This window comes from Bombus impatiens, unplaced genomic scaffold, assembly GCF_000188095.3.
Source record: "Bombus impatiens unplaced genomic scaffold, BIMP_2.2 scf_0548, whole genome shotgun sequence".
In the NCBI taxonomy this organism is placed as follows: Eukaryota; Metazoa; Arthropoda; class Insecta; order Hymenoptera; family Apidae; genus Bombus; species Bombus impatiens.
Genome location: NT_176967.1, coordinates 605,894 through 631,429, shown reverse-complemented (window position 1 = coordinate 631,429; position 25,536 = coordinate 605,894). Strand labels below are relative to the sequence as shown.

Genomic DNA, 25,536 nt, shown 5'->3' with positions numbered 1-25,536 from the left:
GTCTACTTTGATAAATACCTCGGCAGATTCGCTGTATTAAATCGCGGAACCACGACCGGTCGTCTCGATAACGATAATCGATATCAGCTTAACGCCGCTATTGCTCGATAAATAACGTAAACGTTCCTCTTAATTAATTCTTAGCCATCTCGAACGCGGGACAAGCATGCGGCCGACCATTCTATTAACGAATAACAAGTGCACCTGGCGCGAATCACGCTAATAGAGAACGACGCCGCTAACAGAAAAGCTCTCTGACGCGATTAAAATAAACTCCACCTAATTGTGACAGGTGTTCGTTAAACTGACGTCAAGTTCCGAGAGATTAAACATCATCGCGGCTGAATTAACAAGCGGTCTGACGCGATAAAAATGAATAACAACGGCCGCGAGACCGTACGAACGAGCGACATTCGCTGGTATACGCCGCGCTGGTTGATTGTATCAATTAGAACTCGCCCTGAGCTTCTTTACACAATTAATCTTAACGCAAAGTTACTACCGCAAAACGAGCAGCACGTAATTGTCCGAATGACGAGTGAACAGCTCGAGAGACAATTATACGGGCTCACTGGTGCCGCACCTGAAAATGTTGCTTTTTCCACGAATTAAACGCGACCGAGTCGAGATAAAGAACGACGCACGGCATGTATGCCATAAAGAGAGCGAGGAAATGCGGAACAGATTTTACGACTGTGCTCTATTATCCAGCTAGATAGAAGGTGAACGACACACCCACGCCGAGCACATTCCTCGGCGAGCTCAATTAAAATCGCGCTTGCTTTTCTCCCACAATGTAAAATCCAATTTTATTTCGCGATAGAACAATTTCCACCGTAAATCCTTCTCTTTTCTACTAAATGGGCTTCTTGCGCGACAACCCTACGGTTCGTTCGAATATATTTGCAAATTACCGGATAGCTGGGGAAAAAAGCCGACGACACGCACGTTTAGCTATCATGGAAGAACGCACCACGCCATGCTGAGTCAGGATGTCTCTCGTGGCGATGGGAGCTGACCGCGGCTGGTGGCGTTAATGGATTTGACAAGATTGAATTATAGGCCGCTTCGTCGCCGGCAATACGCTCGAAAAGGGACCAGGCATCGGTTCGCACATATCGGCGGCCCATTCGAAAGTAATGGACCGATCCTGAAGGGAAAGATTTGGCGGACACGCGACCGCTGTCGATAATTGTTCGGTGTCGAAAATTCCACGTCGATATTTCGATGAAACGTGGAAAAGCGCTGGAACCCGAGGGGGGGGGGACTGTAATGTAACCAAGCACTTTATTGTCAGAGATTTCCTCCGTTCGAAAGGGATCGACTTTACGCGATCACGATTCCCATCTCAATGGAATTTTTCAAGTTCCCTGGCTTGTCGAACCGAAATTTAAGGAGTCGAAGCATCGCTTGAAAATACGTTTAGATATAAATCAAGTGACTCCTGACGCGCTATATTAGCTTGCTGCTTAATGGAGAAGAAATTATTTCTTAGGAGCATCTGGATCAAGATGAAACGCACCCAAGGAAATTAGAACCTTTCTCGGTAATTAGGAAGGCCGCGTGCAATTTCTCAACGAGACAGAAGGTAAAGGCACTTGCTTAAGAGAATGAGAGCCGAAGCACGACATTCAGTAGCAGTATTTCAGTTACTTTCATTAGAGTCTCGCCTCCGCGAAAGGCGTTGGGAGATCGGCCAGAAGAGAGGCACTCTGACCTCAATTGGTCTCAAACAATTTGCCTGTTGAATTAGTCTTGCCAGAGTACTGCTTGGTAAGGCCTCGATACCATATGCGTGCATTTCGGCTGCATCCAGACCTTACCGATGTAATTTTCCTATTGCATTAAACTCTCGAGTAACTCGTGTCGCCGTTGTCGCTGAATCGCCACACAAGTTGAACGAACGAAAATTATCGGCTCGTTGCATCTTAAACGAGGGAGTTAGCGTATCACGGCAGCCGACTTCCTCGCAATTCCCCGACAGAAAAGGAAAAACATCGTAGCAAATAAGATGATACTAGGAGCGTAATTGAATCGTCGTTGAAGACGCATCACGACAATGCCACCGGAGGAGATTGGCACCGTTAGCGCTGTATCGCTTCGCGGCATGCGGGTAGAAGCTTATTATTGTTTGATTAACAACCCCAGGAGTTTGTGATATTTCATAAGCAAGCAAAGGGTTGCGCAACGAGATTGGATGGCAAATGTACACACGTACATATACAGCCGCCGGCCTAAGCGCAACGCTAGACGTTTGCGAATTTCCATCCCTATTTCTCTCTTAACGTACGAGTACGTAAACGTAACGCATACCATCCCACCAAAGGTACACAGACTTCCGTCCTATTTTTGCCTGTATCACTGGCAATTTCCCGCGATTTACCACGTCCCTCTTTTCCTAACATTAATTTCGATCAAATTCGAACGAAACGAGGTTACGTTTCGACTATAGATTATAAAGTTCGTTGCTAGAGTATAAATTTTCCTGTTGACTTCCTGTTCGCTACTTTTTTTCCCGAATACGCTTCGTGTAACGTAGTAATCGATTTTTGTACGCCAACTAGGCGCAGTATAAACAAACGGTCAATGTTGTAACCAATTGTAAGTAGAACATGTAAACGAATAAACACGAAAATATCAATAAACAACTTCGAAATGTAAACAAACAAAGCTTAGAATGACAATTCTCAACTGTTGTCAAACCAATTCTACGATGTAGGCAAACGAATAAACTCAAAATATGAGCAATCGTGTTAAGATATGTGTAAATGAATCTTTCGAATTCGTAGTTGCAGCATACGAGATATGGATACGTCGGTCGGTATGTTACATGTCTATGCATAGAGTAGTGTAAAAGACTAAATGGAAAATCGTACGATAACGGCGGTTGCACGATGTGTATTAAATAAAATCTTTGAATCCTGTGCGAAAATTGAAACTAGAAACCATGGAGTGGAAACCATAGCGTTGCCACTGCTTTAGGCGTTTTCCTTTTCAACGACTGTAAAGTTAAGCGAGATGTTACCGAGGTCTGGCGCTGGATTTCGCTGGTTGTTACTAGCTTCGCTCGAAAAGACCTCGTTTCCTAGCTACTTCGCTCTCGAACGTTTCTATATTCCTAGGAAAGTTGCGCCATACTTGAGCTCGCAAAAATCCTGCCAGTACACACAGCTACCACGGCTGTTTCTTCGTGTTCCATCCGGCTTCAATACCATTTTCGAGAGTCCTCCACGATTTCTTTCCCTTCCTGGTCCGTTTCCATATCTAGGGCACTCCGTCGTGAATCGCAACAGTGCATCGACCTCGCAACATCAAACCCGCCACGAGGCTCGATCTCCCGTGTTTCTCTTCGGTCGAGCACCCAGACTCTTGAATCTTGGACATTAACGCTTGGCAATTTTGTCTCGCCACTTGACTACTTTTACGTGACGCTTAAAGAGTTTACACGCCGGTGTAACCTTAAAAGTCCTCGGTATACATCTTTACGTTCGCATTTGCGCGATCCATAAACGTCAGACCGTGACATTCTTACGGTTGTTTTCAATTTTGAACTCTCGTGTTCCAATACTCGTGCAGTTAACGTTGAGAGAGGTACGAATAGATCCGATAAAAGCTTCTCTAATCGCGTTGACATTGCACGGTTTGTCGCAATAATTCGCTTGCTGATAGCCAGAGGGGTTTGTGAATCACGAAGTACATTCGCGGAATGATACGGTTGAAGAAACCGAGTTCACAGATTTAGGGGAAGCACAGGTATTGTTAACCAACCGGTGGATACATTAATTCTACCTTCTTTCCCTTCAAACGAAACCATTGGTCCCTTTAGGGGAGTATGTTGACACGAATTAAATACCAGTGAGTGACCCGCGACACGGTCGTTTTCTACACTTTGTGCCACAATCTGGACGCTTGGGAGCAGCGAATCGTTATTTTGCCAGTTTAACGAAATAATTATAAAAGCCTTTGAGGATGCTCACCGGCTACGAACACATAAAACCGTTGATAGACCTATACCCGAAAGTGATAAAATGTAATTCTCTTGCATTTCTACAGCCTCGTTTTCATCCAGAAACCTTTAGATCGCACCAACGATAACAAGTTGTATATTTTGTGATTTTGTGACTGCAATAGAAATCGGGAATGAACGTCTCGTCATAAATGTATCGCGTATACGAGAAACAAAAATAGTTTTGACACATCGTTAACCGTTGACTGAGCGCGCACGCCATGTAAAAGCTCATACGTATTGCGACTTATAAGAAGCAGATTGGCAACGAGCCAGAAACTATGCGGTCGATGGTTGCTTTCAAATTTATGTTTCTGTAATATCCGCCATACTTTGGCTCCTTACCCTGCGTTCGAATGGTCTTTTTGTTCGTTCGCAGACCACCCCAGGTAAATTGACGTTTCGCGAAAGAAAGTTGCACGGCGAAGAACGACGTGTTTCGTGGAACACGGATCGCGTTTACATTGTCGATGAAACATCGATCGAGAATTTCCACTTAATTCTTTTACACCGCGTCGACGTCCGTCATCAATAAAATTGCGGAGATTTTTCATAATATTCGACAGTGAAAAGTATAAACACCTGGCAAGTTTATCCCCATCGACAAACGGAAATCTGAGAAATGGAGTTACACCGTTTCTCGATCTCGAGTCGTTAAATATCATTGGAAAAGTAGGTCGTGTCGCGAGAATAAGAAGAATCGCTTGCTTCTTAGAAAATAGAATTTCTGTGGAAAAGCCATATCGGTTCTCGAGAGGCAAAAGGTATATCGAATTCGCAGCGATAACGAGTCGTCGATAAAATAAATTTGACGTTACAATTTATCGATACGTTCTCGTCCTTTCGTCATTTCTTCCTGCCCCTCCCTTGCCCGTTTCTTAACACAGGCTGAATACAGTCGACGCGAAATCCTTCACGGTGCCGCAAACTTCGGCAAAGAAGTACGCGGCTACATGCACACGATCGACTTCCTCATAATATTATAGAATCTCGAGGGCAGGTAACGAACCAAGTACTTGTCCCATAAGTAAATCAGTGTAACAAGCCGGTCTATCCACCGTTCGAGCGGAAGCTCGCAACGCTTCGAGCCGGAACGAAGAAACCTCGAACTTCTTTCATCACGCCTCAGCGAGTTCCTGCAATTCGATTTAAGGGTCGATCCCGTTTGAATCACGGCTCCGACGACAAACGAAATCTGGGCCGATGACGAATTTAGAATTTCAAGTGCCACACTGACTCTACAATCTGAATACTTATGACACCGCAGAGATTTTACAAGGTATTACGATCACGGTAAATAATACTCTCTCGAATCAAGCTCTTGAAATGAAAAGCTGTACCATTTACGATCGATACCTATGTAACGATACCTTAAAAGGATACTAGAGATTCTAACGATTCAAGATTAATCGCGAGATTAATCGCATAGCTTCATTGTGGCCTTTTGAAAAGTTTGCCAGGACTGCAGGACGAGCTCGATACCCTTCGGAGTGATAAGAATAGAGCCGCAGAGAAAATCGAAGGAAAGACGAAGGCGAGGTTGAAATAAAATGTGAGGCCATAACTATCCGGCTCCGTATATCTTTCGGCAACGTTATCTATCCCGGTGGTTAAGCCAGACGCAGACATAACGCCCTTCCTTGGTCGTTGGTCGGCTTAATCCGCAAATCCCAGGGACATGTCCCGATCCATTGGCCCGGATATCCTAGAACGGCGGTAAGTAAAGATCCGAACCCTTTCCCTCTTCCCTGTTGATATAACCTTGACTCGCCGCCTGGCGCCAGACTGCGAAAATAAGGTGATCGAGATTGGTGCGCCTTCGCTTGTAACCAAAGGACCATTTAAATCTATCGAGTTGAGTAATTTACGAAGACATCGCTTTGATCCAATTTCAAGGGGTGCATCCCGCGTGGATCTTTACCCTTTTAGCGCCATCGTTTAAGCGTTTGCGTCAAATTTATCAAAGGTTATTCGCCTGGTAGGAGCAGCACGAATGCTCTGTACGCCCGCGATCTATTTCGCGATCTAATTTAAGTCACCCCGTTGACTTGGCGTTACTTACGACCGTTAATAATTGCCGTTACAACGTCCAGAATAGATCATCACCGTTTTGTGGGGTAAAAGAGTTCGACGCGACAACGCAACGAAACTTTCTGTCGGATCAACGCTATATTTGATAGCGCTTGGTAGCGAAAAATATTTCAAGTTATATTTATTGAGATATGTGTAGTTTTGTGTACTACACTAGATCAGCCGCGTAGTAATGACACACATATATGAGTATGAGTGTGTTGGAGTGTGTGCGTGCACAGCGTCTCGTAAAACAGACGAATACAACTGTTCCGTTGGCAGTGTGGTATAGAAAATGATGAGGGAAAGAAAGCGCTGAGACGCGTGCAAATATGTATCGACGAAGATCTTGTAAATCACACATTAAATAAGTCTGAAACTATTTTGATATCAATTGTAAGTATTCCTGTACATTTATTTCGGCGATTAAAATGCACAATTCTCAACAATATTTGATACAAATTATCTGTTTCGTTCGGCGCTGCTTTGCGATTCACTTGTACCTCTGAAGAATACACCAATGTACGTAAACGTCGGGAAACTCGATTCGAAATGTAATTTCAATGACGGGGAACGCTTCCTCTTAAACGTCAGGAATACCTTATCAAGCAGGAGAACTGCTCCGACGAAACGACGCTTCTACAGTATATTCGACCTAATAACTTTCGATTGCGAATGCAAAAGACCTATAAGCACTCGTGGCATGTACTTACCGTAACCGAGCAAGTTTACCGCATGTGCGAAGTTTCTCGATCGATATTATCAGGAAACTTGTCGATGAAATTAATTGATGCTAATACCGTAAAGAGAGCCACGTCATGGTTATTAGCTGGAGAAGTCGCCCTAATGGCATACTTTGAAGCACTTGAACCGCCGGTCGCCGCCAGTAAGATATATTTTAGTCTCATTCCTCATTCTCTGTGCGTCGCATTCCGGCGAGCTAAGTACCCGGACAAAATCTAGCGAACGCTAGTTCTAAGCCTGTCGTTTAAAAATCCCGATTTTCGACCCTCTACGATCGTTCTACCTTCGTACCTACCAACCAGCTAACGGTTTTTCGTAAATAATCGGTGGATGAATAGAAAAAAAATTCACGAAAGAAACGAAATTCGAATCAGGAGATTAAGTGGCAGTTTAAACCGCTTTTACCGAACGATGTCATTTCTTTGCAACACCCGAGCTAATCTGCATAATAATATCGGCGGCGATTAAAAACGTCTACGTGTATCCGCAGGGGCTGTAAATTAATATTCCAGTGAACTTGAGCAAGTGGCTGGAAATACTCTCTCGGACGCGGCAAGAAACTCGCTAAGTCCCGAGGGTTTCATTAAGATATTTCGACCGAGCAAACGAGCCTTGCTTATTAGAGTTTTCGGCATTAATTAGTATACGACAGAGACGAACTTTGAGCGCCATTTGTTTCGCGTAACAGCCCCTCGTTACTTTTCGCTTCGAGTCGTGCAAACGCGTGTCATTATCCGCCATTACCAACGACTTTCTTCCCGACGTTAAAAAGCATACTTAACGAGCGTGACTTAACACCGTCGCCTTTCCTATACGATGGCCCTGACAATACACAGACGGAAATATTATCAGAGCAACGTTGAGTTTTGTTAAAACGAAAGCCTTCGGAAATCCTTGGAGTTTCTTCGAGCCAGAGCCGAGTTCAGTCAGTCGGCGAATCGATGGCTTTAATTAAGGAAACGTCTTACAACGGGATGGCTAGGTGTGGCTAGGTTAATACCCTAATGTATACGCCACCTACATATGCCTGTATTCATATTCGTACATGCACGCGACACGAGATTACACTCACAAAGGACGCCGCAGAACCGACGCATTTCGAGCTGTTCGCAATGCTCCTTACAGCAATCGACTTAGCAGGAATAGTGCTTTCCATCGTGGCATACTCCGCCGATTCGCGCTATCTGCAACGGTAACTTCTCCTACAATCTCAATCGCGATGTAATCCTCCGAGCGTGAACGCGAAGCGGTAAGAAAAGGAAAATTCGGCAAGGGAAAGGAAAAAAGAGAATAAACGGAGTTTTGTGAAATGAATTGCTTATCGACCAACACCTCGCGGTGGCCTATAAAAGTCAGCCAGGTCCTATCTATCCACCGTACAATCTCCCGTTGCCTGGAGGCTCTTACATCGGTTTTCGATCGTAAAACTATTCCGCGCTAGATTTCCTGATTTTATTTACGCTCCGTAAATTGAATCGTCCTTTTTTTTTTAGCACTGACAAAGGATCGTGTAAATTCGTTTACATACGTACAGGTGAATCGCTGTGTATTTAGATCGATGGAAACACGACCATTCGCTTGCTGTCTAGCGATAGCAAGGTACGATTTTATCGAGTCTATCTACGTAGGAACATCGCCTTCAGTGACGTTATTCGACACTCAAATTCAGGTTTCCACGGAATCGAGTCCGAGAGCGATTTAATCGACATCGACGGCAGGCAGCCGATCAGGACGAAGCCAAGCAGCGAAATTGGCCTGCATCGGGGGCGATCAACAACGGTGCGTGAACGACGTTGTACACGCATTTGACACGCACACCAAGGGGTCCCGTGACGTGTCGTACCGCCTTGTTTCCCACGAGTCTGTTGGAGGAACGGGGGCAGCGTTTGAGGAAGGACGGAGAGATCCTGAGAGAAATACATCGAGAGAGAGAGAGAGAGAGAGAGAGAGAGAGAGAGAGAGAGAGAGAGAGAGAGAGAGAGAGAGAGAGAGAGAGAGAGAGAGAGAGAGAGAGAGAGAGAGAGAGAGAGAGAGAGAGAGAGAGAGAGAGAGAGAGAGAGAGAGAGAGAGAGAGAGAGAGAGAGAGAGAGAGAGAGAGAGAGAGAGAGAGAGAGAGAGAGAGAGAGAGAGAGAGAGAGAGAGAGAGAGAGAGAGAGAGAGAGAGAGAGAGAGAGAGAGAGAGAGAGAGAGAGAGAGAGAGAGAGAGAGAGAGAGAGAGAGAGAGAGAGAGAGAGAGAGAGAGAGAGAGAGAGAGAGAGAGAGAGAGAGAGAGAGAGAGAGAGAGAGAGAGAGAGAGAGAGAGAGAGAGAGAGAGAGAGAGAGAGAGAGAGAGAGAGAGAGAGAGAGAGAGAGAGAGAGAGAGAGAGAGAGAGAGAGAGAGAGAGAGAGAGAGAGAGAGAGTAATCCGCTTAGCTCGTCCGCGCGCATGCTATGCAACGTCTCTCTTACATTAGAGAGAAGCACCACGAGAGTGCATGTAACATGACCGGAGATATCGAGGATGGAAATAGAGAAGTCCAGTGCGGCGGAAAATCGTGGAACATCGTGATTTGCACGCGTGTCATACGCCTCTCAGAGACGATGATTCATCCAGAATACAGAGCAAGCTAATTTCTAGAGATTATGACGTTTAGAAAGATCTCGTCTGTGGATAATTACGATAATTGCCCTTAAAGGTGCGGCTTCTCTCTTTGCTGATTTTCAATCGGTGCGATGTAGCTACATATACGTACGTACATGCACGGTGTGTATCAAAGGAGGAGAAATGGTTACATTGGCTTCGTTCCAGTTGTCGCAATTTTGTATCGTACGCTGCCGGACTAGTGGCGAATTTTTTTTTCTTTTTTTTTTTACCGTGTATTTAAGTCAAGGGAATGATGACCAAAGGGTTATCGAGGGGCCGCGTTATTAGTGGACTCAATATCCTGAATCCAGTCCGATACCTTCGGGGTATTCCACGCAGTTTGACGCCGGATATGAACGACCGATGTCACGTCACTGACAACGATAGATACGTTACAGGCCGTATTTCGACTATTTTGATATCTGTCAGTCGGCACGCCGGAGATCTGACACCTGTCGAAATTAATCGAGCATAGCGAACACGATCGATGAGAAATTTCTTCGAGTAGAAACGATTTCCAAAACGTAGTACACCGTGTGTTTTAACATTCAGCCTTGGCATACCAATTTTCCGATCGAATTTATGTATCCGTATCTCGGGAGAAAAGAAATATGATAGCATAACACCGGGTAAAGGTACACAAAGAAGCAAAATATCGAGCGAGCTACATCATACGTTATCAGTGATAGGTTAAGACTCACGTTCGGACCACATTGTTCAGGTGTTTGCTTCTGATAAGCTAGGTTATATGTTTGCAAATATGTATAACCAAGAAGAACAATTTGTAATGAATCAAAGACAATTTCATCGTTCCTGTATTCAAATAACTCTACAACGTTGTTTCTAAATGCATATCTCTCGGATTTGTCGCCATTGTCGTGGCGCTAGGTGCAAACGCCATTAAATCGTATTGTTCTTTTGTGCTATGTATATTTGACGTACAATACACAATCGCGACGCATAATACTGTATATAATTATTCCGTACTCATCTCAATAAAACAGACGTCTCGAAATCACGATGCATTACAGTATTACACGATACCACGAACAATTACAAAGTGATCATCAAACACTGTATTATATTGTACGTAACTGTGTATCTACATGGGAGTACGCATGCGACGCACCTGCGATCCGTAGAAGAGAGTTGGTAGCAACGCGAGAACGCAGGAACTCGTGTTTTCCGTTCCATCCATGTTATATTCAACTGCTCACAAAGGTTACGATGGATCGTAAATACATTTATGCCGCTGCGTGCTCACACAACCGTTCAACCACGTTCGTTTATATACACGCACACTATCTAATGTTTCACAGTTCGGCTACACGGGACACGGTATTCTAAACATACGGATCGCGTAAACATACTTCGACGTCTCAATTAAACTTAAGCTTCGCTACACGAGCGCGCGTCAATCGTGCACGATTTCACTGGAAACCGTGGTGGAAGTAAGAGTCGCGAAAGTCGACTCGAAGCCTTTCGAGTCGTAATTCACGACATCTCTCGTCCTAAAAAATAACGATTCGTCGTTCAGTTCGATAATAGTTTCGCGCTTTCTACCACCGTAATCGCGTAATTAATTTAACAGATGGGAAATAAGTATGTGCGACATATAAATAAGAGTGACCACGACGAACGAGGCGGATGGAAAGCATTCCACGGACGGCGTAGTGGCGTAGGAAATGAATAAACATCAACATTACGGTGAGTTTTGTGATTTTATTGTTCGCAGCTTTTCTGCCACCATGATACATATGGCGTCATGCTCGTTTTCGAACGTAGCTGCTTTTATCTCACGATTCAATTCTATATCTGACCTATAAACCCATAATTAGACTTCGTGTGCACAATTGCACGTTAAAATAAACATGACTTTTTATCGTATATAATTGTACGTTTCTCATTTACTTGTTTACCTTCCCTGGGAAATGGCTCTCTGGAAACAGTTCGATATTTATCCGTTTTCATTAAGTTGTATTAATTAATTTCCATCTGCAAGAGGAACGGGAGTAAAGGGAAGGGGCTGAAGAGAGAGATGGAGTTGATATCAAAGTTCAGAATTGCTATATTCCACTTCCCTTGTACCCGATGTGAAATCTATTTCGCCATAATTATACAATACTACGATAGCGTATATGTATCGTTTAATTTCTCGTAAGAAACAGTCTTGAGTCGGTTTGACTCTCGAGTAAAGAATTAACATGAAAAATACAAATTACGTGCATATGTGTATACATATACGTAACACCGACTGTGTATCCGATAAAAGTAATGGCGGTATTCCATTGAGCGTAATTCCGACGGTAAATACTAGGTGGGAAGTCAACGATTGCGTGATAGTCGTGATATCTGCCACTAGACTTTCATCCTCTGTTCGATGTACACGAAAACGAGCGCGGGTAATGGATCCATTCGTGGCATGTAATTCGAGTGTTTCGCATTATCCACTGCAAACTCGTGTTCGTGTACATCAGCACGAACTGCATTCGGTGCAATGGGCCGCAACGTGCAACACAGCCTGCGCCAATGCATTGATCTTGAATCGGTAAACTGACTGGAACTGGTCATGAATTCCCATGATTCCGCGTCGATACGTTTTATCGTACGTAGAAATTGTTTTCGCTAGCTAACGATCGTCCGTCATGAAATTTCTGTGCTCGTAAGAAAAGCCATAGGGTGAATACCGAAGGGGGCTGATTTGCATGAAAATGTTCCGTTCATGATAGCTCTATGACCCGTATGTATAACGTATAAATGCGAAATTACGACCAACTGTATTTTATAACCCAAAAAAAAAAAAAAAAAAAATTCCATAAAACTCGCTCGCGTTTCTGTTATTGGATTATTTGATTTTTTAATTTGCAACGGACCATTGTATGAAATTTGTTCACGATATTTCAAAAAATATCGATGGTCAATCTTAAAAACGTATAAAATTTCCATACGTTCTGATTGTATTCATATCGTGCAAATGAAGTCTATAATCGTAGTATAATTCGGAATACATTTTTGTTAAAACGGTAATTTCCCAACGTTCGATTCGATGTTTAGAAATTACCTGCATATCTAAGGGATGCTAGCAATTACCCCGCGCAACTATAATATGCCTTGTATGTATGTAATTGCTCCGGGAAGCGAGAAAGTGAATATGTCCGCAGACGTGTAACATTTAGAGATTACCTGGGTGGCTTAATAATTGGCTAAAGGCATCTTATAACGCTATATATTACGTGTAATCGTTAAAACGTTATTACTGGAAAGTGCTTAAAATATCAATTTTCCACAACCTCCTCGTATCGAAGATCGATTAAATTTAAAAATTACACTTATATATAATGTATACAAAGGTTGATGAAACATAATGAAACTCAAATTTACTTCCATTTGAGATCTAACATGAAAAACCTAACGATAAAATGTTTTTGATTAGAAAAGGCGGAGGAGCTTGGTGAAATCGAAGGACATTAAAGTCAGACTAAAGCGAAGCGTGGAAAATTAATCCCTTGCGCAATTGCGCCGTAAAATGGCTGGAGATTGCGTTTGTCTGTCGTAAGGGGAAGGTGCAAATCCGCGTGGGAGATGCTCGCAGGTTCGGAATCGCGCAACCGTGCTTTCGCTCACGCACGCGAACATAACGCACCCCTGGTCTCGCGCCGTCGTAGAATTTGCATATTTATGACTGTTTATAATGTATAATTGACGGGAATCCGCATACCATCGGGCTAAAGCTACTGGGCTGAAGGCTACACTGCCTTCTGCGAGCCGCCAAATCAGATTACCGGCTTTGCATTTTGGCTCGACCTCGGTCACCACCACCACCGACCGCGACCTTTCCCCGTCTCTCACTTCCTCTTTCTCTTGCTCTCCCTTTCATCCAAAACTCGGTCTCGCGACTAACGCATTTTTCCCCTGCATATTCTTCGGTCCCTGTTTGCCAATTGGCGCGAGGGCCAAACCACCGCTGATTTCTCTTTTTCTTTTTGCAACTTGGTCGCCGGTTGAGGGTGCAATTAAAACCGACGCGGCGCGGCGCGTGCACGGAAGTGGTTAAGGTCTTGACAGAGCCAGGTCGCTTTTTCACCTGTCAAGTGCCTCATGGACAGACGTGAATTTTACAGCCACGCAATTATGCAAGAAGAGGAACCGCGCGATGCCCAGCTGCCACTCGCGACTCGTCAACGCGCGCGAGCACAGCCTTCACGCTCTTAAACGTGATTATCAGGACGATGAATTATTCAGGAAGCTGTCGTATAATTGTTTGTTGTACCTCGTCGAGGTAGAAGACTGGTCGAAATCTTGGACGTTGCATCGTGTTAATTTATTTTCGACCTCGTGTTTCGTGAATGAAGATGTGGCTCTTTGTTGTTGCGCTGGTCAATCTTGATAATGTCCGTCCAATCCGGAGGTGGACGCACCTTCGTACTGTCCTCCAATCAGCTTATCCGGATAAAGCGTTGCGACAAGCGGCTCCGACAAATTCACGCGTGACGTTAGATCACCGTCCGACATCTCTTCTAACACAATTGCTCTTACCATTTCACGGTTTTCTGCGTTGCGGTTTAACTCTGGATTCTCTTTGACGTTTCTCGAGCGTTGCATTCTCCGCATTAGATCCTCGCGTGCCAGCAAAAAGCTTAATCCATCTGCAAAGGAATCTTTGTTTTTGCAAGTTCGTTTTCAGCTCCATTCGCAGCGCTCGAGAATCCGGATAAAGCTGCTATCGTTCTTCGCGTGGAGCTCGCGAACCAAGCTCTAAAATACACGCGATTTCGCCATTGCTGACGCGAATTTCGCGAGTAGGAATCAAAGTTGCTCGTCTTATTTCACACTTACTACAGGCGAACTACAGTACAAAAATACTACGTCTCTTTTCGTTCGAGGCGCACAACGTTCTTGATAAAAGGTCGCAGGCAGCTAATTTTCTCGTTAACGAGAACGACTGTTTCGTACGCGTGAAGAACCAGCTTACGCGCCGTTCTCTTTGCAATTTCTGCACTACGACCGCTGTAAAGTAGCTTACATCGTGTCCGCGCTCGAAAACTTTAGCTACGTAACCTCTGACATCACCTACTTTGCTAAAGCGCTTTCTGGCCAACCAATTTCTGCTACTTCATCCTCTACCGCGTTTCGCGGTCTCTTCCATTGCGCCACAGTTTGCTGGCAACTTGAAAAATTTTTGCACTCGTATCTGTAGCGCTTGTTCCGGTTTTCACAGCTAAGAGTGTGTATTTTTAAGCGAACGTGTTTCCGGCGATACTTTCAAGTTTTCGCAACTACCTATCAAACACGGCGCTTAGATTTTGAATAATTTATCGTTGCAAATGTGGTGTTTGAAATTTTGTCTACGAGGCTGAGGTTTGCTCCGCGTGAAAATCCATCGCTACGAAAATAAACGCTGCGAGACAAAGATTGGTAGAACTACAATGGATGCAAAATTGATCATTCAAATGTGTCAAGATGAAGAACGCCGAGTATTTCGTGCGACTCTCTCCATTCAAAGGTAATAAAACGGATAATAAAATACAGAATGGCCAGAGGTAGTTGATGGTATAACAAATTTTCATGGCTAATGCCAGCACGCGCCCAAGAGTGTGTTAAAAGTGAGAGGTGTAAATTTCTACATCGAGAAACACGCATAAATGTTGGAGCATACAAAGAGGAGCGAATGAAATGGACGTGTACGTTATGCCGAGAACAAAACTTTTGACGGTCGAAATCGTTTAACAAACATTTCGCGATAATGGAATTTCATAGCCGATTCATCGTCAGTGCGTTGCAGCGGTGAATTTTTTTGTACTTTTGTTTCAATGAAAATTAATGGATAACGCGTACGATTCGACGATCCTGAAAATGAGCATAAATTTCACGACATTATACACGTAGCAACCGCCGCACGTTCCGCGGATGCAATTCACCGCATAGAATCGCGGCGTAAGCTTGTGCAATCGGAAAAAGCGTGCGTTAAAGAGGAAACGCGTGCGGAATGGCAACGAAAAAGGGGAAACATGCGAATTGAATAGCTGGCCGAAGCCATGCGTGATATAACGTGGCGACGAGGTCCGAACGGGACACGACAAATGGCTCGCCATTTGCGAAATAACGCATCGATAAACCTGCTGGCAAAACGAACGTCAGAATCGTTTCCTCTAGCCGTTTCAGCTTCGCCTCGGCTTCGAATTCGCAGTCGATTCATTTGAATAGGAGGGTGTGGTCACATCTTTCGAGCAAGAAAATGCTCGGCATTTCGTATTCATCCATAAAGACCATGACTTCCCAATGAGAAGCGCTCTTTCCGGAAACGCTCTTGAACTTTCATCGATCGTCGACCCCTTGCCATTATGTGAACGATTTCCTCGAGTTTTGCTTTCTGCCAATAACTCCAATGGACCACCGAAAATTTCCCCAACCTTTTCCGGTGACATAGTCCGAGCTCACGTCTAGAAAATCCTTGCTTCTTCGCCCTTCTTCGCCTTTCTTTGTCCTTCTTCGCTATCTCCTCCCTCGCGGTAACGTCGAAGTCTCAGGAAAATTTTCCAGCATAGCCCTCTTTGTTCCGAGAGGTCTTTGTCCAGCCAATGGAAATATTGGCCGCCAACCAAATTGCGTGGCTCTTCGTGTCGCATTCGGCAGTACGAAGGGAAGGAGTGGTACAGGGAATCGAAAGAGTGCTGCACGCTAGCGAATTTGAAAGAGAACGAGAGAGGAAGAGAGGGTGGCAACGGGTGAGAGAGTCAGGCTGCGATACGGTGAGAAGGAAGAGAAGGGTGAAGGTTGCACGAGGTAGACATGGGCGTGCCAGGCACTGTTTGGTCTCCAGAGAGAATAGAGAGGGTGCAAGAGGGTCTGGTTGCCGGAGAGTGACTGGATAGATCGGCGTCAAAGAGGGAGGCTGATGTATATGCATGCTACTCCTGGGTCAACGGGATGGCCCGAATTACCATAAACACGCTAGATAGTAGGCTAACTGCCGCTGTACCTCTTCATCCTTGCCCATTCTCCACCCTCTCTGGCCGTCTACCTCTTTCGATTCATCAAACTCCGTCACGAATTTCTGCACTCTCATTGTTTACTATCGAGACAAGTTTCACGTTTTCATAGCCTAGCACGCTGTTTATCCCTTTTACGACACGTTGCCCTCCATTGCGTACACCTTTTTCATTATCTCGCTAACTTCTGACAACATTTCCATTTCAATTTTAGAAAAGTTTCCGTTACATTTACTGAGAGAGCAGTCGCAGCATTTTAATGCTCGTGTTCGTCTCATCGTCGACTCGTACCTATAGAAAAGTTAAATATTTATAAACGTACAACTCGCGAAATTGTCAGGTTATTACAGCTTCCAAATTACAGACTTCGATTATATATTCTATCTGCCGAGTTTCACGATCATCCGACTCTCACACTGGTAGCCTCTATTTATCGACCTTTGCCGTAGCAGATTACAGGGATCTGTCTCCTTGGTGTTTCTCTCAGTATGCCGGGCAAAGGGCAAGGACAGCCTTTAACGTGCCGTCAGCTTTATTCGTTCCACGGCCGCGTTTGATCGATTCTTCCGTTCGAAGTCTCAAACACCTAGTCCAAGTTGTTCTTTGAACCCTCCACTGACCTGTAATGGAAGAGAAGATCCGGTTCTTGGACCGTGGACTTTTTCATGGTTCGTGACTGATATCGAATTTAATATTCGCTTCGTTTGCGCTGTCGCGTATTAAAGGCAGGATCAAGTGGCAAACGTCAGAAATCGACAAGCTGTTTTACACGTAAAAGAAGGAAACTTTGACGGACGAGAAAATTCCGTGAACGCAAATTCCAGAAAGTAGAGGATAAAACAACGTTCCAATGGACGCGTTGTTCGCGAAACGCTGGAACGAACTGAATCTGCATTGAATCTGGCCGCAAAGTTTATTAGTAGAACCGTCCGAAGTTGTCTGTTACTTTCACCTTGCAGTTGCACGTCGTTGCACGCACAAATCACCCGGCGCCACACTCGATCGGTTACTTTCCCACAGGAATCACCGACCGAACGCTCGCGAAACAGATAACACGATTTGAGACTACTCGGAACCGCAGAGAATTCGTTCGTTCTCCACTTGGCAACTCTGGTTCTCTACAAAACCAAGTTGCACGACGCGATCACTTTTTTTTTATCCCTTTCCTCTTTACGATTTATTCGATCGAGTTCACGTAAATCTCGTCGACGAAAATGCCGAACGATATTATTAGGAATAATTCCGCGATATTATGGCGCTTCTTCGACAAAGCAATTATCCCGAGGATCGATAAACGCTGTATCCGGCGCGATGCCAGTGACTCGTGTGTCATTCGAGCTTTTGCGGGCGGAAAAGATAGTCGCTTTGTAATTCGTATTTCCGTTGAACGCGTTTAATACAGAGGATGAAGCAAAGCGGAACCATTAAAAGGGTAGTTGAAATGGCAGAGCAAACTTGCCAAACGTTCATTATCTATTCGCGAGTTGCTTCGATCCTGTGTCGTCCAGAAATCGTTTCCCAGCTAAACCGATCGCGGCGTCGTATTAAAAACGCATTCAAGGTCCTTGGTGAATTCTTTTGTTTCGCGATTAACTAGTGACTAATTAAAGAGAGCGTAAGCAAGCAATCGCCAGTGATTACATCTTTTCCGCGTATCTCGAGAAAACGAAGACGGAAATTTCGCAAGGAAAAGTCCAAGGTCTCGACGGCGCTCTCGAATGTTAGTTCGACTCTTGGCGGAAAAGCGCGAGCAGCGAAGCGTGTAGAAAGCGTTTCAACGATGCCTGGCGTTCACCAGATTCTCGGCTGGGTCAGGAAGGGAACTCTAAGGAATGCAATTTTCCTCGGATGTACTTTGTGCTTTCCGTCGTTTCCACGATGAACTTTCTCGTCAAGGCCGATTACCAAGATACCGAGGCCACGATCGATATTGCGTTCGCGAAACGGCCACATTCTTGCACGGTCAATTTCGATGATCTATCGACCGGTCCTTGCCCTTAACAAATTTTATCCAACTCCCTTATTTATTACCCGAATTCGCGAGCGAGAAGAACAGTTAAATGAAGAACGATTCACAACGTGAACAATCGCTCACAGTACACTTGTGCTTTAGTAGCCGTGAATAGTCTTGTAAAGGATCATCGGAATTCAAAACGGCGAGAATTTCATTCCACAGTCTCGTTTCATAAAATTTCACGTTCACGGACGTCTTCGATGGGCTCCCAGAAGGACACTCGAATCGCGACACCTTGAATTGAATATTAAATCAACGCGCACGACAAAGCGCGACGAACTTGGTATTATTTTTACCGAGAGATCAGGGTGTTTCCCATCTCTTACTTTCGCGCGAGAGTTAGCGCGAAAGAAGATGCGCTACCGAGATGAAGTTATTATTGGTAGAATTATTTTAGATTAAACTAAGGGAATAAAAGCTCGGCAGGTCTAGGTAGGGCGAAGAAACGAGAGGAGTAAGCTTGAAAGACAGGAAACTCGGAAAAGCAGACAACGAGGAGGCAGACAAAGAGTCTGAGACAGAGCCTACCCGGATAAAACCGCGGCCCCCTGCGCATATTCTCCGGACGAGTACGACGAAGAACGAAAGACGAGAAAACGAAACGGCGTGCGACGGAAATCTGATATCCGCGGGGGTGGCAAGACTTTTTAAAGTTATTTAAATTAAATAGACTGTTGGGAAGGTGGAAAAGGCACGAGGGAGGGAGGAGAGAAGAAAAAAAAAAGAAATGAGAGCAAGGAAACGTGGAGGGTGAGATAAGGGTTGATTGTAAAGAGGGTAAAGGTCGAGGCGAAGAGAGAAGAAACCCCGTCGGTATTGATAGCGACAACACCCCCGGATAAAATATAACGCGCGTCTCAGCGGAGGGAATTAAAAGGTGTTTCTGCCCCCTTTTAACGGCCTCGCCATCGTCCTCCGACTCGAATACGCAAAAAGCCAGACCCCTTCGAGGTCGATGCCGGAAGAGGGTTCTTCTTCCCATTGAACACCGCTGTCTGCTATCTCGGTTCTCTGTTCAGTCTTCCAGGATGGAAGAGAACAACAGATAATAACTCCCTTTATACTTCTTAGCTGGTACATCCTTGGGAAACGCGAACACCCATCAACGTTCACGAAATTACGATCTCTTTGGCCCTATTTCGATACTTGACGAGTCGTGGCTTTGTTCGGTCCGTAGATACCATACTTCAACTGTATTAGAAGTCAGGATTGATTTTCGCGAGACCTTTGTATCTCGCCCTGCACGATCCGTCGTACGTCCCTCGTGCGACTAATCGATTTCACCGCGTCCATTACACGCCGCTGGTGTACAGACTTCGTTTCGTATGCCTGGGATTTTCGAGCCGCCGGCAGAGTTCGTAAACTGGTGTATGCTTAGCGATCCGAGTAACCTGATGGATCGATCATCCATTTCCACCCACTCCATCCCTCTGTCGGCGTAAATAGGATGGTATTAAGTTCCCAATAAAAGTGGGAGCGATTCGAGAACGGCGTAATTCAACGTAGATCTCGAGCTGCTCTCTAGAGGCTAGGCCTCGCCCCAATCCGTAGAGTTCCAGTTACACCAAAGTTTCGGCGGCAATAATGGACGCTGTCGGCCCGAAACTTCGAGTATTGTTTTATCGCTTTTAATACTCACCCTTCGGATAACGCAGAGCAGGTACCTATCGCCTCGTCCGACTTCCATTTCCACAGCCCTTTCCGCTCTTCGTCCTTGCCAACCTCGCTCTAATCCCTACCCTGTCTTTTTCTATGGCGGTGCTCCGCGATAAGTGATTTCGTATGCACGAAAGCGGCCCGAGGTTCCCTTAATTTTAACGCTCGTAAAACCCGACCCGTGACTCACGATTGCTCCGACAAGCAGGCAATTTTTCGGACCGACTTCTTACACGTTACCCACTCGGCTTACTTGATGAGCAGTCGTTCGTGTACTAATTTTTCGCCAGACAATTTATTCCGTCTCTCCGGAGGTGTCGCGACTGTGTTCTAACAAAACTGATCGTTAAGACAATCAATGCGGGACGGAAGAGCGAAACAGTGACGCTTCCTCTGAGCTCGTTCGAATTCGAGCGAAGAAGTAATTAAAGTTGGCTTTCCTAATTAACGTTGCAGTATCCACCGTCGTTTCTCCGTAGCATCGTTCCTAATTGCGCATTGCAGCACACGGCTCGATATGAGCAGCGACCTGACGAGGAAGGCAAGTGAGACGAAAGGAGGACGATAAATCAGGTGTAGCGATCAGCCAGCGGCGTGACGAAAACCAGTCGCTGTTATCGCAGATGCTAATCAAATAAGATCCACTGAAAGTGCCAAAGTACCATTGAAAATTGACCCCATTCCAGCGTAGCTGCTCTGTGTGTTGGTAATCGCCGATAGAAAAGCCCATCGAGTAGCGCTTCTCGATGGAATCTCGCGTTTGATCGCGGACATAAAACAGTGGGAGGTGAATCCTCTCGTATTAATTGAAAAGCCGCGGTGGGGCGCAACAATGAAGGGACCGAACGCGGTCGGCGTTTCCGCATTACGCGGATAATATTTTGTCCGGAAGCGGCCGGGTGAACGTCACCGACGCCGCTGGCCGTTAATTTTCCCGAGTGTAGACCGAAAGGGCAAGTGCGAAACGTGTGTGTGGCCGAGAGGGCAAAGAGAATAGAAGAGAAGGAAGGACGAACGAGCGAAAGGGGTACAGGGGACCGGGGAAAGAGACGAGTCGGTAATTTATGGTAGAAGTTTTGATATACTGCGCATTTAGGGTAGAACTTTAAAATATTAAAATAGCTACGGCGATACGATAGAGGCTTGAACCGCGACGGGAGATTTATCATGCGCGGGAGATATCGTCGTGTATAAAGGTTGCGACACAACAGCAACACCCACCCCTCCGACTCTCGAACGCTGTCTCTGTTTCTCTAACAGTAGTCGACACCGCGACACTTTGCCGTACACTCACACCTACTACTTCTCCTCTATGCCCATGAATACATCGCTGGGTTTAGCTTGGTTCGAATGCGATTTCGCCCCCATCGTGTCTCGTCGCGGAGATTCATACACCCGTGTTACCCGATTCATCGACCCTCCTGCTAGCGCGTGATATTTTAGAGCCGAGGGGGACCCCGAAGCACGCCCGTTCCTTGACCGATACCGCGATCTAGACGACCGATCTCCAACGAGAGACCTTCCGTTCATAAATTCACCAACCCGTGCCAAGATATACGCTTTATGAATATGCGTCGCCATAGTTGCTCGATAAGGAAAGGTCCCGAAAACGACCTTATCACGGTGCACGTCGTTGCGTCCTCAATGGTATTCTTTGCGTGACGTTTCTCGTGTCGGAGGGCAAACACAATGACCCACTATCGAACCGTATCGGAATTACTCGTTCCAATGGAAAAGATTCCCGACCGATTAGTTGTCCGAATGATATAGAAAAATTGTCATATAGTTGGCAACATGTCGCGATGAAAGAGTTCCTTCGAAGAAGAAAAGCGTAAAATTACGTAATCGATGATCATCGACGGTAAGTCATGAATCACGTGGCAAACGACGTGACCTACTGCCACGGTCTTAGTTATAAGCGCAACCCTTGGTAGTGGATGGTACAAAAAAAAAAAAAAAATGCAGCACCCTCGAGGAACGTAACCCTACTTGGTGTAGGGTACGTGCGGGCTGAAAGTGCAAGCCAGAACGACGATACCGCGCAGCATGTGGGGCCGCATATGGCGCGTGGCTTGCCATTGTTAAAGGCGCGGCTTACCTAACTGACTTTACGGTTGACCGTAGTACCAGGGAGAATCCAAGCTGTCCTCCTGGGGCCCATGTGTGCAAGGTGTCCTGGAACGATTCATCGATAACTATCGTTGGTCGCAACTCTCGTTACGTTTTTACCGCGTTCGTTCTACGCTGTCGGCAACGAGTTCGAAGAATGGATAAACGCGTTTGCTGCTGAAATGCTTTCAATCGTTTCGCTGGAAGGGACCCTTTAAAAAGTCGGATAATTTTTCGTCGTTACGTAACGTTACTAGTATCTGGGTTATCGGAGTAACTCTCCCCTCGAGAGGCACGTACGAAACGAACGCGTCGAACGGTTTTGTGATTTCGTTAATTAAATCGATTCATTTAGCCGTGAATTCGTTATTATGCAACAATCTTGCCAGCAGCCTCGCCGGGCCAATTCGTAGAGAACGATCGTTACCCCGATTGTGTGGGGTGTTGGAACGTTGGAAGTCGGAGTTAAGAGAGAGTAGCATCGCGAACGGTATTTACCGGCAAAGAAAATCGTGCTGCCGTTAGTTGCAGGGACGCGCGTCGGGAATTCCTCTTCGACTTAATTGCGTACCGTGCATCTCATCAGCGAGAAAGACGGTGGATCCAACTCGGGGCGCTTGGGAAACTGTACCAGGAAACAAATTGCAGTTTTATCCAGCGATAGTTTTCATTTCTCGCGAATCACCGATCGCTCGGGCGAACAATGCGCAATTCGACGCGAAGCTTTTTAAAGTTATCTCCCCGATGGCGCGGAAGGCGACGCTGCCTGCCAGTTGGAAAGTATGAATACTAAGGGGTGTCTGTAATTCACGGGGAAGGACCAGCATAGCAATCAGCGATTCTCTCGAAAAGGAGGAGGAAACTAGGACGCGGGACATTTAAATTATGCATTCCTCCTGAAGAGGAGGAACTCGATAGCGGTGGGAACGAGATGAGGTGAGGAATGGAAGGAGGCGGTGGTAGTTGGAGAATCGAGCACGCGGCAGCTAGAAATCGCGCTTGCATAACGGATAAGCCTGCGAATCGATATACGCGTCGCATTCCCTTTGCCTGAAACTCAACAGGCTCCGTGGAATCGCAGAAGCTCGAAGCGGGAACGCAGTCGAGTGCATCTTGTTGGTCGATTATCGGCTACGTAACCAGAGCGTATTTAACTCGTTACCGAATCCTCAAACCGCTGCGTGCTCCTCCGATGTACAAACAAGAGCGAGCGTTCACCAGGAATGACGAGAAGAGGGGCTCGAATAATCTCGAACGCTCCACTTCGTTCTTCGGTTATTCTGCGCGGCTGTTTCCGTTAATTAAGAGCAGTACGTAGCTTGGCCGCTCTCGCTCCGTTGCCTCGCAGCGCAATCGCGTCTCTCCTGTTTCCGCCGTTGGATAAATAGGTGTCCACTTTCAGGCATTAGGAATTCCTCGATGTCCCTTGTAATTTAATCGCCGATACGATACGATGCAGGATGGTTACTCGATAAACACACGAACCGCGTTTACGAACCGACGTAAAAGGCGTTCGAGTAAAAACTTTAACACGATGGCGAAACGTCTATTTATCTACGACTGAAAATTCAACTTTCGTGTCGTGTATGCTCGAACTGTTCCCGTCTCTTGGCCTGACCAGCTCTGTTTTGATGGTTAATGCACTTAACTTCCGGATAATCAAACGAACATTGTTTGCCGAGTTACGAAACGCCGTACCATGCGAAATAGAGTTAGAAGCCGCACACTGTGTGCAACCGCGCATATCCTCTGGGACACCGAGAACCGGTCCATCCGACAAGCTGTACGTCAAGTACATCACAGTCCGGACAACCGAGAGGCGGTGGGACCTGCGGGAACCTGAGGATATTTGAAAAGCGTCCTAGGCGTCCCCCTTCTACGCCAAAGTTCCGACTTTCCTCCACCTCCTCGCGTCTTTTCTCTTCCGTTCGCTGTTTGTACTTTCGGCCGCTCGTTGGCTTTTCACCGACTGGCTTAACTCGCGTAAACCGAACGACGATAACTCGTTTAGAAAGGTCACTGTCACAGCGCACGCGTTACTCGCTGGTTTACGCGGCTTAATCGCTAGAGTTACGCTTGAAACCGCGTTGAGTGGTCGCTCGTAACTTACCGGAAGTTTGACGATACAATTTAGCGGTCGGATAAGTGGATTGTGGAGCGTTCCCTGTCGCTTCCTGGCGATTGGTTTTCTTTTGTATCGCAGAGATGCGTGACGTACGCGTGAAAATAAACGATATTTCATTTGGATCGAAAACTCGATGATCGTTCGAGCAAGAAAGAGGAACAATGAATGAGAGAGGGTGGGACAGGAAATATTTGCCAGTATTATATAATGGGAAGATAGGAGGAGGAAGGAAAAGGGAAGTTAACGGGAGGAGGAAATGGAAAACGAGCTCGTTTATCGGTGTGAAAGGGAGCACGGAATGGCGAGGACAGATTGAAACACACGGTGGCTTTATGGAAAGCAATGGGAAGGGTGTGTGTATCAAGCTGGTTATCGATAATCGAAATTATCCTGAATTATTATTAGTTTGTGAGTTGGAAGCGATGGGTCGATCTGTCCCTTCTACCGGATTCCATTAGATTATACGATACTGTTCCATCTATTCGGTCAGGAACGAAAGCGAGCACGCATTCGCGCGCGCAGTGACGCGACCCAACTTACGAGCGAGTGGATTAACGGAGAAGTAGGTTGTCGGCAAAGTTTAGATTACGTCGAAGTTGGGCTCGAGCTACGTTAATTTGCGCCAAGCGACGATTACAATAACGTCGCTGATCTCTGGGGATTTCGGCCGGCAGGTTTCCGCGAAATATCGCGCAAGTACGAAGTGTTGCGGTCCGCGGCTGTTCGTAACTTGCGCGCTGTATGTCACTGACGCCTTTGCGAACTCAACGATTTCAGCTAGCTACCAGTTATCAGAAGTTACCGTCTCGCCTCGATAACAATCACGCTCTCTCGTCATTTACGAACCGAGTTCTCGATCGATGGAAATATTCCGCTCCCCGAAACATCCGTTCGTGCGGAATCGGTAACGCGAAACAAAGGAGGAATATAAAGCGGCGGAGCGTGGGTTGAAATTTTTGAAAAGCGTGTCTCGAAACGGTAATAACGGAGCGCGGGCCTGTTTTATATTCCTTCCCATTGTTCCCGAGCGAAAGATGCGTTCCGCACGCCATATCACGGCAAATTCGTTCGGGCTCGTTCCGGCGGTGAACGGTATGGCCAATCCGATCGCGGCCCTCGCCGGACGACAGTTTAATACGCATCAAATGGTCGAGATGCGCTGCATGGGGTAGTAGAATGAAAAAAAAATAGGCGAAAGCA

General features: G+C 45.9%; 1 protein-coding gene across 4 annotated transcripts in view; it reads left to right on the top strand.

The window, feature by feature from the left end:
- LOC100743152 overlaps positions 1 to 25,536 on the top strand; it is a 240,125-nt gene that overhangs the window by 51,515 nt on the left and 163,074 nt on the right. The window contains exon 1 of one of the 4 annotated variants that reach the window (XM_024369252.2): positions 10,760 to 11,150. The exons of the other annotated variants lie outside the window; for them this stretch is intronic. The gene's annotated coding sequence lies outside the window, so the exon portion shown is untranslated. Of the gene's footprint in view, positions 1 to 10,759; positions 11,151 to 25,536 lie in introns of those variants that run through there. 4 annotated transcript variants of the gene reach the window in all.